At 31.5% G+C, this 12,667-nt stretch overlaps 1 long non-coding RNA gene across 1 annotated transcript in view; it reads left to right on the top strand.

Moving 5' to 3' along the window:
• The first annotated feature begins 216 nt into the window (after positions 1-216).
• LOC129972846 (uncharacterized) overlaps positions 217-12,667 on the top strand; it is a 32,660-nt gene continuing 20,209 nt past the window's right edge. The window contains exon 1 of the long non-coding RNA XR_008784908.1: positions 217-433. This is a non-coding gene — a long non-coding RNA (uncharacterized LOC129972846). The remainder of the gene's footprint in view (positions 434-12,667) is intronic.

The following is a 12,667-nucleotide window of genomic DNA, read 5'->3' as shown; positions in this document are numbered from 1 at the left end:
TGTTATGCATATATATATATATTGTAACTGTAATTTTATGTATTTCATATATTATTGCATCTATTTACTTCAATTTCTATTTACCATTGAAACCATTATCCTATATTATACTTATTGTATTATGTGATGTTTTATTTTTATGCGCGTATAATTATCTTGTATTATTACATTTGTCGTTCTCCTTGTTCACTAGGGGGATAATCATGTAGTGATCGTAGCGCCATCTTTAATCATGTCATTCTAAAGCGCTACCTATCTACTTTCCCTAATACAATCTATGTTAATACTTCTCCCGGGGAATCCCCGTTCTGTGTATACGTGCGCTAAGCAGCGATGTTCCGATAGTTGTTAGTGTAATAAAGAGTTTATTTTTCTAATAGCGATGAAATGCTTTACACTACACTCTACATGAACATCACCACAGATCTAAAACGTGAGTATTCGTTAGTGTCTCGAATTCGAATTTTTTGCTGATTGTAATACTTTCTCTATACTTTGTACGCGAGAAAGTAAAAAGGAATTGCATATATCAATGATTGCAAAAGTTATTTTCAGGAAAAATCACAAATAACTTATTCGGTAGTTGTTGCAAAAGTCGTATGCATCACGTACTCAGCTCATTAGCCTACATTTTAAATTCATAAGTTACAGAGGAAAACAAGCAAAGGAGTCTTTGAATTATTCCTATCAAAGACTGAATGACTCATCAGCAAAGGAAACGAGCAAACGTTCCCTGAACTGCAGGCTAATGTAAGTAATTCCATTGAATGCGCTCAGGTTATATAAAATGACTCAGCTCTTTTTCACAAATTCCAGGTTGGATTGCAGCCAGCTAATATTAAAATGCTGCCAATACTGCAAAAAATAGATTCTAAACGTTAAATGTGCTTAAACCTTTGGGATTTTTTTACTATATTTTTTTATAATGATAGAATTAAAAATGATTTATATTAAAATATTTTTATGGCACTTACGGGATTAAATAGTGCTCCTTGGCGAGGCGAAATTCATACATTCCCTCGAAAAAGGCATTCTAATGTATTCACATGCATATCTCTAAAGTATCACAATGAAATATGATCAAATTTTATTTAAAAATATTGTTTTTATTAATTAAAAAACGCGAATTAAATTGTAGGAAATGAGAAAATAGTTTTCAATAATATTAATTTGCTTGAAATTTAAGCATTAATAATTCCTTGACATATTCAATAGTATACTTACATTTATAATAAAATACATGTTGCAGTTCAATATTTAACGAAAAAATGGGTTCGTTTGATAGGCAAGGACTCCATTGTTTTGACTCCAGTAGGAGATAGATATCCTATGTAATGGTAGATGTGGCAAATCAGATATGTCAGATGAACCACTGAGATATAAAAACAACAACAGTGGAAATAATTTCTCCGAAACTTTTTCGTATATTACTTAACAAAGATGTGTCATTGCAACCCCCACCCCACCCCTCCCACATAAAAATTTTTAACCTTAGGCAGTGAACATCATGAATGTTCAGATTTTTATTTTTAGAATCCCGCACATGAACATTTGGTGTTTCGTTGTAAAATGAAGGAAATCGAATTAATATTTTGGACGCCTTTTGCTTCGATAGATTGAAGCAAAACTTGATACGGAACTCAGTGGAAGCTCACCCATTAGAGCTGCAGCATCCCCTGCAATTATTTGTAAAAATTATATTTTCTTTTTCGAATTTCTTTATTTTCTTACTTGTGAGTTCGATGCGCTTTGCTTCCTTCATCATTCTGAGTGTTCGAGAATCAACGAAAAAGAAGAAGAAGAAGAAGAAAAAAAAAAAGAATTAAAACATAAAAATAAGACATAAAAAGAATTAACAATCAAGAGCTTGCCCAGCTATTTTTTTCTCTGCCCTCTGTGCAGACAACTGATTGTTTGATTTGAAGATCACCCAACCCTTTCTTTAATAGAATATAGAGAAACAAAAGATGTAAAGACGAACAGATCTGTCTTGGAGCGACTGTCTGTCAACTGATGTCCCTCTCCTTTCTTCACTTCCGGAATAAACCTTCATTAAAAAAAATTTTTTTTGCTTTTCTTCCAGAGTTTTTGAGTTTCTTGTTGCTTTGACTAGATACACATGCGATTTATTGAATATTGTAGCTAGAATTCTTTCCAATCGCCAAATAGGATAACTGAACTCTGCCTTTGGGAACTTTTCTTGACTAGCAACCCTTCACAATGGAAAACGAATTTCACAAGATTTCTTCAGTCAGTGCGTGATTCCCTCGAGTGCATGCGGTAACCCGATGTTTACTTTCTGGTTGTAATTGTTTTAAAGTATTGGTTAATTAAAATTTATTTCAAATATTACTTTTACTTCCAAAGTTACTTTGCTGAAATGTTATCTGAAAATATTTTATCAGGAGTCATTCTTTGTCATTTATTATATATAAAAACGATGAGCGCTGCAGCTCAATTATTACACCTTATTTGATATTCATTATAAAACGAGGATGTCATTAAATTTCGTCTTTCTTTCGTTAGTAATTTTTGAGTTAGCTTGTGTTCACTGATCAGACAGACATAATTCCAAAATGGCGTTTTTCGGACAGGGAGGTCAGAAACGCGGAAATTCGTTAAAATTTATATATATATTTCGGATACGAAAAAGTAAAACTAGAAACGAAAACTAAAAGTATGGATGACGAGATTAGCATTTTAAAGACCGAAGTCTGGATTTTGACCCTTCCTCTAGCTTTAAAGAGAATATTCCATTTTTTTATTATAGGCGCGTGCTTCATATTAAACGTTGAAGAAAATAACAAAATTTATTTTAAAATAAATAATTTTTGAAGAATTTTTTTGAACTGCTACTGCGTACAAAATCTGTTTTCCTTATTTCATCTGATGATGATGACGTCGCATCCGCATTACCACGGAAAGGGTTTGCAGTAGCTTCTGAGGGTAAAGACCCCTGAGCACCCGAGGGCAGAAGTCTGACTTCTAGCTCATGAAACTGACACGCATTCGCTTGCTCAACACCTTTTTACAGGGGGGCACATTCACACATCTCACAGATAGAACACAGATGAAAAAAAACCATGCCCGAACCGGGATTCGAACCCAGATCACGGGGAAGACACGCTACCCCTATGCCAGGACACCGACCCTATTTCATCTAAAAAGTATAAAATGATATATGGTATTGCAACGATAGAAAATAGAAAAATATTATAAAAATATCATATAATATTTTTGTATTTTGTGTAGTGATTAATGATAGCTGAGAACTTTATTTGTATGTTTTTAATTTGTGTTTTATTTAGGATCGCGATTAGCTCAGCAGGTGTTCAGACGTCTTGGTCTCTTTGAGTTTCCTCTGTCTTTCACCACGGCTCTGAATGCTATTTTGAAATTTTCTTGGGGGGAGATTGAAATGAAACATAGCCATAAAAATCTGTCTTGAAATGAATATCACTTTCACTGATAATTAAAGAAATTCCTTTTTAGTGTTTTCTTGAAAATTAACTTTTAAAAATTCTACTTATTTTTAACCATCTGACTTCTCGTGATTTTACTATTTTATTCTGTTGGATACCTTTTCATGTCGGAATTCTGGGCAATGAGGAGGCAGACAAGGCTGCTAAATTGGCAAGTATTCCAGCGGTCACATCTATCCCTGTAAGCCACATAAAGAAGCACACTAAAATGCTTCTTTATTTAAACCGCAAGCTCTATCGGATTTTGAAACTAACAACACACTTCATGCTATTAAACCCCATGTGCAACTGTGGTTCATGACCGAATCGAAAAGCAGACACAGTGTTAACCCGTTTACGCATTGGGCATACTAGATTTACTCTTCTCCACTTTCTTGTTAGGTGAACAACCACCTCTATGTTCTCAATGTGACTGTCAAATGTCTGCCCAACATATAATGTCAGAATGATCAAATTTCAAACCTCAGCGTTTGCTATTTTTTCAAAATGCGAACACTCTATTACCTTTCTTACTTGGTAAGACTCCACATGCTGAAACGTTTGCATTTTTTGTCTATGAAATTTTATGCACTTATTTAAACTTGTTTGTTTTTAAGTACTTTTGTACACTATCCGTTTTTGATTATTGCACATTGATATGATTTTAACTCTGGTTTGGCGCAGTATAGTCAAAACCATGGCTCTTGCTCCAGAAAAATCTAAACAAATCCAAATCCTTGAAAATGAACGAGACGAAAACTAATGAGATGAAAAAAATGAAAGGAAATACAATGAACGATGTATAGTCTAGACATATACAACGTATTCATGTTTCACGCTAGATGCGTCTGGCTTTGTTGCATCATTCGTTGCATTCTAGATGCAATGATTTTTACATTATGTATATTTGTAATAAGAATGGCAGCCTGAAAACATAACCGTGCTACAAAACATCTGGTATTTTGGATAATAAACTGAAAAATGTAGTAGTTGCAAGAGATCAACTAAAATATTCACTCAGATTGTTCAGAATCTGGCTATTTTGTTATCTGCGATTCAATTACCACCGGAAATTTTATCGTTAAAACTTTCTCGCATTCTCTCTAATTAAGAAGTTATCTCAGAGAACACCATGCACGGGATGGTTGTACAATATTTTCGAAATATTAACTTCTATCATACATTCGTTATTTATACTGAATGTGTCGTATGATTCTTGACGTGTTTTTTGTGATTCATCTCTGGTATGCGATTAATAGTACCCGAAAATCGAATTTGTGTTTTAGATGCCTTTTCCGCAACCGATTGAAACAAAAATTTGACACAAAATTCCACTTGTAGCCACAAAATCCGATACAAATTTGCTACATTTAAGTCATTGTATCTTTTGAGTTATCGCGTTCATATGCTTCTGAAAATACAGACCAACACACGGTTAACACTTTGTTAGATTAGGCTCAAAATTGGATGTGTGTCTACACTTTAGATATGTTAAATGCATGTATCGAAATTTATCTATCTAGCTTTCTTCATTTTGTAATTTTTACTTTCTCTAAACGGAGTTCGTTCAAAATTTAATTGACATCTACAAGCTTGGTGTAAAGACCATATACCAAATTTCATTCTTCGAGCTCAAAAAGTTCTTGAATTATCTTTGTCACAGACAGATAGATTGACAATTTCCAAAATGTGTTTTTCGAAGTCAAAGAAATCTAAAACGTGGAGATTCGTAAAAATCTAGAATTCGAATTTTTTTGACAATTACAATATTTTCACTGTACTACATATACGAGAAAGTAAAAAGTATTTGTTATAAAATTGTGTCGAAAAATAATTTGAAAAATTTTATTAAAATGAAATAAAAGATTTTGTAAAAATAAAATTTGTATTTCTCAAAAGCTACATTTTCCTTATATTGAAAAGAATTCAAAATTGGTTTTGTATGATAATAGGCATTGAAGTTATTGAAAAAAATACGTTAAAATTTTAAATGAATTAAAAATTTTCTAAATGAGAAATCCATGCACAAACAGGATGATCCAGCGGTCTGCTCTCCATAGCGTTTACATCAAGCAATGATCGGACAATCTATAAATGTGTTCTAAAAAAGTTTAAATATATTTATTAAAACAAAAAATATGAATTATGTAGTATATAATCTATATATTTAAAATAATAGAAGTCATTAATCATTCTCCCATCCCCATTATTAGACCGATTTCTCCAATTTTTGTTTTTGATGAAAGCTAGATAATCAACTAGAATATCTTACTCCATGCTTCATTTTTGAGAAAAATCTTAAAAACACGCCCCGCTGTGCATTATTTAATGGGGAAATCCGGCGACAGAGTTCGCCATCCAAACCACAGAAACGATTCAGAAAATTTTAATTTCGCATAACCTTTACATGTATCAGCAGGATTCGTCTGTCTTATTTCACCGTTTTCGCTAGAAATAAGTAAAACACTGTCTCATAATATATTCTCTATGAGAAAATCCTATGATAGATTTCGCCAATCAAAAACACTAAAGCTATTTTAATAATTTTAAATTCAAATGAATTCCAACACCGCCTTCTATCTGTGAGAAAAATCGAAAAGCTCTAACTCACTATACGTTGTCTGCAGAGAAAATTCGCAACAGAGTTCGCCACTCGATCGATTTCGAAGCTTTACTTTCATATGACAATTCATGACCTTTGGATACATTATCAAGAGTTGCCTGCTACTTTCCATTTTCGAAAGAAACCGAAAAAACAATGTCTCAGTGCGCATTGTCAATAGAAAAACAAACAAACCAAGCCTTGACAGAATTTCCACCGATTTCGAATATTTTTGTTTATTTAAAAGCTAATGATCTCTCAATACTAGGGATTGCAATACCGGGATACCGAATACCGGTATTTTGAGCCATTTGTACAATTTCGTAATACCGGTATTCACAAGTTTAAATACCGGTTTTTCGGTATTTACTAGAAATTTTTAAAATTGTCTCCACTATATGTTCAGGTATCGCGAACATAGCAATATAGTATACGTTTTTGTTTTTATGTATCCCTAGCGGGCGAAATTAATTAGCTAATTAATGGCTTAATTAATTGCTTAAACCTAAATTAGCGAAATAGGGATTATCCCTGAAAGAAAATATTGTATCCATAACGACTGATGGAGTAACATTTATGAAAAAAGTTGGAAAGTTGATACAAAATTTTAATTCATTGGAAATGCTAACTAGTTTTGAAAATCTTCTTATCCGACCGAATTTGGGTTGAGCATTATTATTTTTTGTTTTTTTGACATAATTTCTAGTTAAAATGAACTAATTTATAATTTTTGTTATTTGTTTTTATAATTGCAATAAATATACTATTGAAAATTCCCTTAACTATGTTTTTTATCCTTTATGGTTTATAAATTCTGATTATATTAGTATCTTCTCTTTGGTGTTCGAGTTTAGCTTGGACGAACAGTATATTTTTATTTTTTTGGAGCAATAAACAAGCCATTGCATTAAGGGAATAATTATGCATCGAATTACTTTTCCGAGTGCAAAGAGTTACTACTAGCCGCTTTCGACTACCTTATTAATGGTTTCGCTACAGTCGTGCCAGCCAGTTTTGATGACATTCATTTCATGAAAACAAAAATGTGCTATTTTAAACTAAAATTGTATAATAATGATTGAGCCTTCTGAATGACTATGCGTGGAAAAATAAAACTATGAAGTTGCGACGAAAACTGATAAAGTCACGAAGCTCTAAGGTTTATTTTGTAATATCTATTGAAAATTGTGATAATCCTTGATGATGTATCAATGAATCATAAGCTTTCGTATGAAACAAAAACTGGAGAAATTCGCATATTGGATATTTTATTTTGTAGCTATCATTAAGAATTCTGAGAAGTTGCAATGCGAAGTGATTTTCTCAAAATAGATAGTTGAGAGCAAAGAACAATTGATGATGTAGTCATGTATAATCGATTTTCATATTAAATAAAAAATCGTCTAGTCAGAAAGAAAATACTTCATGATGACTTCCAAATTCCAAATTTATTAAAAGAACATCAATTTAGTTCTTCGAAAAATTACCCCAGATTCGTAACGAGCTGCTTCAAATGCCAGCATAGGATCCAGCTGTGCCCAGTTCTAGGAAAAGACAGGGCTGCAATCGACAACTCCTGCATTCATTTTCCGTTCATAAAAAGACTGAGAATTTGCTAACGCTGTCACCAATCTGGTGGATTAAAATCTCTCAAAATGATTCCTGTTTCGTCCTTAAATGGCTACGATGAAATTTCATGAGATGATTTTACACGAGTGAAATTTCTGGATTTTTTCAAAAATAACTAATCAAAATAGTTAAATCAGTCCCCATAGTAAAAGGCACGAGCTACGTAATTCCATTAAAGTTATATTTCGGCCATAAATAATCAAAATATTATGTTATATTAATAATTATATCATAAAAATATTAATCTACCAAATTTTATGACTATTTATTTCAATCTTTCCCTAAACTTACAATTTATAATAACTATTCTAAATATGATGCGGGGGGGGGGTGTTCGTGACCATTTTGTCTCACTGCGGAACTCCGAAACGACACGGCGTTGATATTAAATAAAAATTGTCGAAATTAGAATTGAGAACTGGTTTTTCTATTTAGACAATTATTTTAAACATAAAGATTTCCGGCGAGTCATTTGCCGCCGATGGGTAGCTAGTATTACTTATTTTATATCGCTCGAACAAATGAGTAAATAGTCATAAATGAATGCTGTTTCGAAACATAGGATGTCTTTCACTTCTTTTTTCATTTCAACAGACATTTATTTAAATCTTTTAAAACTGATTCTGTTTTTTAAAAACAATGATTTTCGAGAGAACAGTCATCAGAATTCATCAGCACTTACACTCAGCATTTATAAGAAAAGGTATGCAAAATCGCGAAGAGGTATTATTTAGCTTTCTGCATATGCTTTGTTTTAAGTAAGTATGCCAAGACGATTCCCATATAATGAAACTGTCAGACTGTTACAGGCCGTGTAGCATTATACGAAATAAAGAGCTAATCCATGAAATGGAAGGCTGGGCTAGGAAAATAATTAATAAATGCATTTGACTGAATTGCATTTGAATAATGATTAAAAATGTGTTCCATAGATGGTATTACTCCAGTAAATAATTTCATCAGAAACATTTTCATAGAAAATATAATTTATTTCATATTGTTTTCCTTGTTATTAGAAGCTAATCTTCATTAACCAAGTACTCTTTATTTTTGAAAAGATGTTTTCATCGTCCGAAATTTCTGTAACACTATCGTGGTTGCTTTCCGTTAGTTTTGCAAAAAAAAAAAAAATATTTTATGAGGTAGCATGCTTTTTGATAAATTATGTTAATAAATTAATTTTCTTGGTACTAAATATTTCCGAAATTCTCTACTCAAATATATTTTATTATCATAAGAGATTTAGATCCTCAATATTCATAATATGCTCTACACTGTAGTTTTCTCTTTGCCAGTGATTTTTTTCAGGAATTTTAAATATTTCCAAGAATTTTCGTGTTTTCCAGCAGCTTTTTGCAGCTTGAGGACAAAAATTTGCTTATAAATAGATATTTTACATATTTTTGCCAGATTTTACTATTGCTTATTCATCTAAAATACTCAAAGTATCCATGACAATAACTTAAACACAACCGTTTAGTGACATTGTTTCTGAATTCTGTACTAAATATTACAATTAAAAAAAAAAGTTCTTAGACTCAAATAAAATAGTGAAAAAAAAAAAGAAGCATGAATCTCTGAAAAAAAAAGAAGAAAAACAATCCATATTTTTGCTTAAGAATTTTTACTTATTCAAACTAATTATTTGCTATTTTACGGCTTTTTAAATGCTAATTTCCTGTTTATTTTTTATTCTATAATTTTGTTTTTAATAATAGTAAAAACAAAAATAAAGAATTTTTAGGTATCTAAATGTGTGGTCTATAATGGGAACAAACGAAACAAATCTCGAAAGTTTTCAGCAAAACGAAGATTTTAGGATAATCATATACTTTTGCAATCATACTTTTCATTTTTATAATTATTTAGTTTATAAAATTGGCATTTTGGTGGTATCACACACATTTTTTTTTTTGCTATATCGTTGCTATGATTGAGATTAAAGTTTTAAAAACAATATAAAACCAAACGAATAACTCCAAAAACATTATCACGTTACGATCATTTGAACTAGAAGTTTGAATCACCTCTCAAAGGTGTTAGAATTTAATGTTTTATGCCATTGGTTTCTTAATGCTAATATTCCCAGAACTATTTTACATACTCCAGGTGTTAAATTGCTCGAAACTCTACAACGAAATGACTAATCAAACTCTTTGGGGGAAGTGTAATATTGATCTTTTTATTAGCTTCTGGCATGTATTTTAATCAGCGACATCTATTGGTAACATGCGAAGTATCTAGATAAATAATAATGGTTTTGGGTTTTACCAATTTACTATTACTTTATTGTTATCATTTTGCAAGTTTTCCATTTAGTATTGTTGAGTTATTCAGCTTATAAAGACTCCAATCACGGAATACTTCAATTTGCATTTTCGACTTTCATTGCTTTTTTTTTGTTCGATTCGAAGAAATCTGCTTCCGAAGCCCATCAGACACTTTTAGAAACTTATGGTGATGCTGCTCCGTCATATCCCAATTCCCGGTTTTGGTTTCAAGGATTTAAGAGTGAGGATTTCGATATCAATGACAAAGAAAGGCCCAGAGGACCAAACAAATTCGAAGACAATCCATTGCAAGACTTACTCGACGAAAATGGAAAAAAGTTGATGGAAAATAAAATGATGGAAAATATTTTGATTGATATGTATTGTACCAATGTTTCTCAATAAATGCTTTTTTAAATTGAAAAAACGATCAAAATATATGCAAGCACCTAATACATTCTTTATTATTCACTAATTTCCCAAAGGGAACTTTCTAATTGCTCTAAAAGTTTTTATAGCATTGTGCTTAATAAATTTATTTTTTAAGTTGCTCAAAGTCCTAAAACCAAACATTTGAGTGATAGTCCAATGATCATTTTATTATATTTTGCGTTAAAATTGCTCGAAGCTCAAATATCAGATAGCTGAACGGTTTCTGTTGAGTAGGTGCCATATTGTTTTTATAAATGTCCGAATTTTTCAGGGATTGGATCAAATTTCAAGCTAAGTTTTTGTTCTAAAATATCCTATTTAATTGTATTCTAATTCTTGATTTGTATTGAAGCGAATGGAAGCGGAAGTTACCTGGAGTATAATAATACACTTCAGGTTGGATGTAAATATTTAACAAACATTCGGCTAGATAAGACATACAATTGAATAAAATTAGTTATTTCACATACAGCCTGAGTAAAAACTTTAAGGCCAGTAAACATTTTTGAGAAAATGTTAAATGAAATAAAAGTTATTCAAATAATATTAATTATTAAAGTTCATTGATAAGAAATAAATGCCATAAACATAATTTGTAAATACATAATTATGAAAAAATGTGGTTATTTAAAAAGTTAGTATTTCTGCCTGAGTAAAATCTTTAAGGCCACCAGTCATTTTTTAAAAATAAATATAATATAATCGTGTAATTACCATTGCAACTACTAGCTTGTGACAACGCTGCAATTTTCATACTTGTCATACGTTTCTTCGAAGTATTGGTGATCTTTGTGAAGATGGCGAAGGGTAAGAAGTTAACTGATCGTGAAAGTGGACAGATCGAAGCTTTGTCTACAACAGGAATGAGTAGTCGTGCTATTGTGATAAAGATAGGAAGATCAAAGACTGTAGTCAACAATTTTTTTTTAAATTGAAAGACAATTACGGTAAAAAGAATACTGGGGGAAGACCTAAAGCTTTGTCCTCGCGTGATGAAAGAAGAGTTTGCCAACTTACATCTACTGGAAAGTACTCAACCAGGAAACTGATTCCGACGGCAGGTTTAAAAGTTTGTCAAAAAACGATTTATAACACAATTAGAATGTCTGGAAGGTTCACTTATACAGCAAAATTGACTAAGCCTCAGTTACTGCAGAGACACAAATTAGAGCGTTTGAACTTTGGCCAGAAAGTCATGACCTGGGACAACCAATGGATAGAAATTATGTTTTCTGACGAAAAAAAATGGAATTTGGATGGACCAGATGGCTTTAATTTCTTCTGGCATGATATAAGAAATAAAAAAGAAATATTCTCCAAGCGCCAATTAGGTGGAGGGTCTGTCATGACCTTGGGGCCGTTTTTCTTACAATTGTGTGGGCTCAATTGCATTCGTTTCAGGCAGAATGAATTCACAAGGTTACCAAAATGTTTTAACAAATCATCTTTTGCCAAATGTGGAATGTTTTGCTGGAGAAAATTGAAAATATCAGCAAGACAATGCATCGATCCATTCGAGTAATAACACAAAAAATTGGTTCCAAGTCAACAATGTTGAAACTGTGAAATGGCCAGCTAGTTCACCTGACCTTAACCCAATAGAGAACCTTTGGGGTGAATTAGCAAGAAGAGTTTATGCAAATGGGAGACATTTTACATCAACATCAGAGCTGAAATCTACTATCGAAGAAGAATGGTATGAATCCGACCCCACCCTTTGTCAAAAACTCGTTTCATCCATGAAAACAAGAGTATTTGAAGTAATTCGAAAAAATGGCTCCTACACAACCTTCTAAGAATTTGTAATTTTTTTCTTATATGTTATTTTCTATGTTGGCCTTAAAGTTTTTACTCAGGCTCAAATATTCATCTGTGTGTTCTGTAATATTTTCTAATAATAAAATATTTGCAAATAAATTTTTCTACTTTTTTTACTTTTATTTAAGCTTAATAATTATCAATCAAATGGTATTTTAACTCCTCAGTTTATATGTTTCCATTTTCTCAAAATTTTTTACTGGCCTTAAAGTTTTTACTCAGGCTGTATGATTAGTTTCAAAGTAACATTCAGAATGGAAACTTACAAAGACTTTACTTATTCATATTTTTCAGATTGAATATCTCATGGAGTTTGTCTTTTTTCTTTTTGCTGGTCTCTTTCAGCGACGAAAAATTATTTAAGATAGAACAACTATTTTAAACTAATTCTTCAATAACAAAAAAAAAAAAAAAAAAAAAAAAAAAATGGAAACAGTATAATAAAATGTTTTATT

This window comes from Argiope bruennichi, chromosome 6 (assembly GCF_947563725.1).
Source record: "Argiope bruennichi chromosome 6, qqArgBrue1.1, whole genome shotgun sequence".
Lineage (NCBI taxonomy): Eukaryota > Metazoa > Arthropoda > Arachnida > Araneae > Araneidae > Argiope > Argiope bruennichi.
The sequence above is the reverse complement of the archived record's forward strand: the minus strand, read 5'-3'. Positions and strand labels throughout refer to the sequence as shown.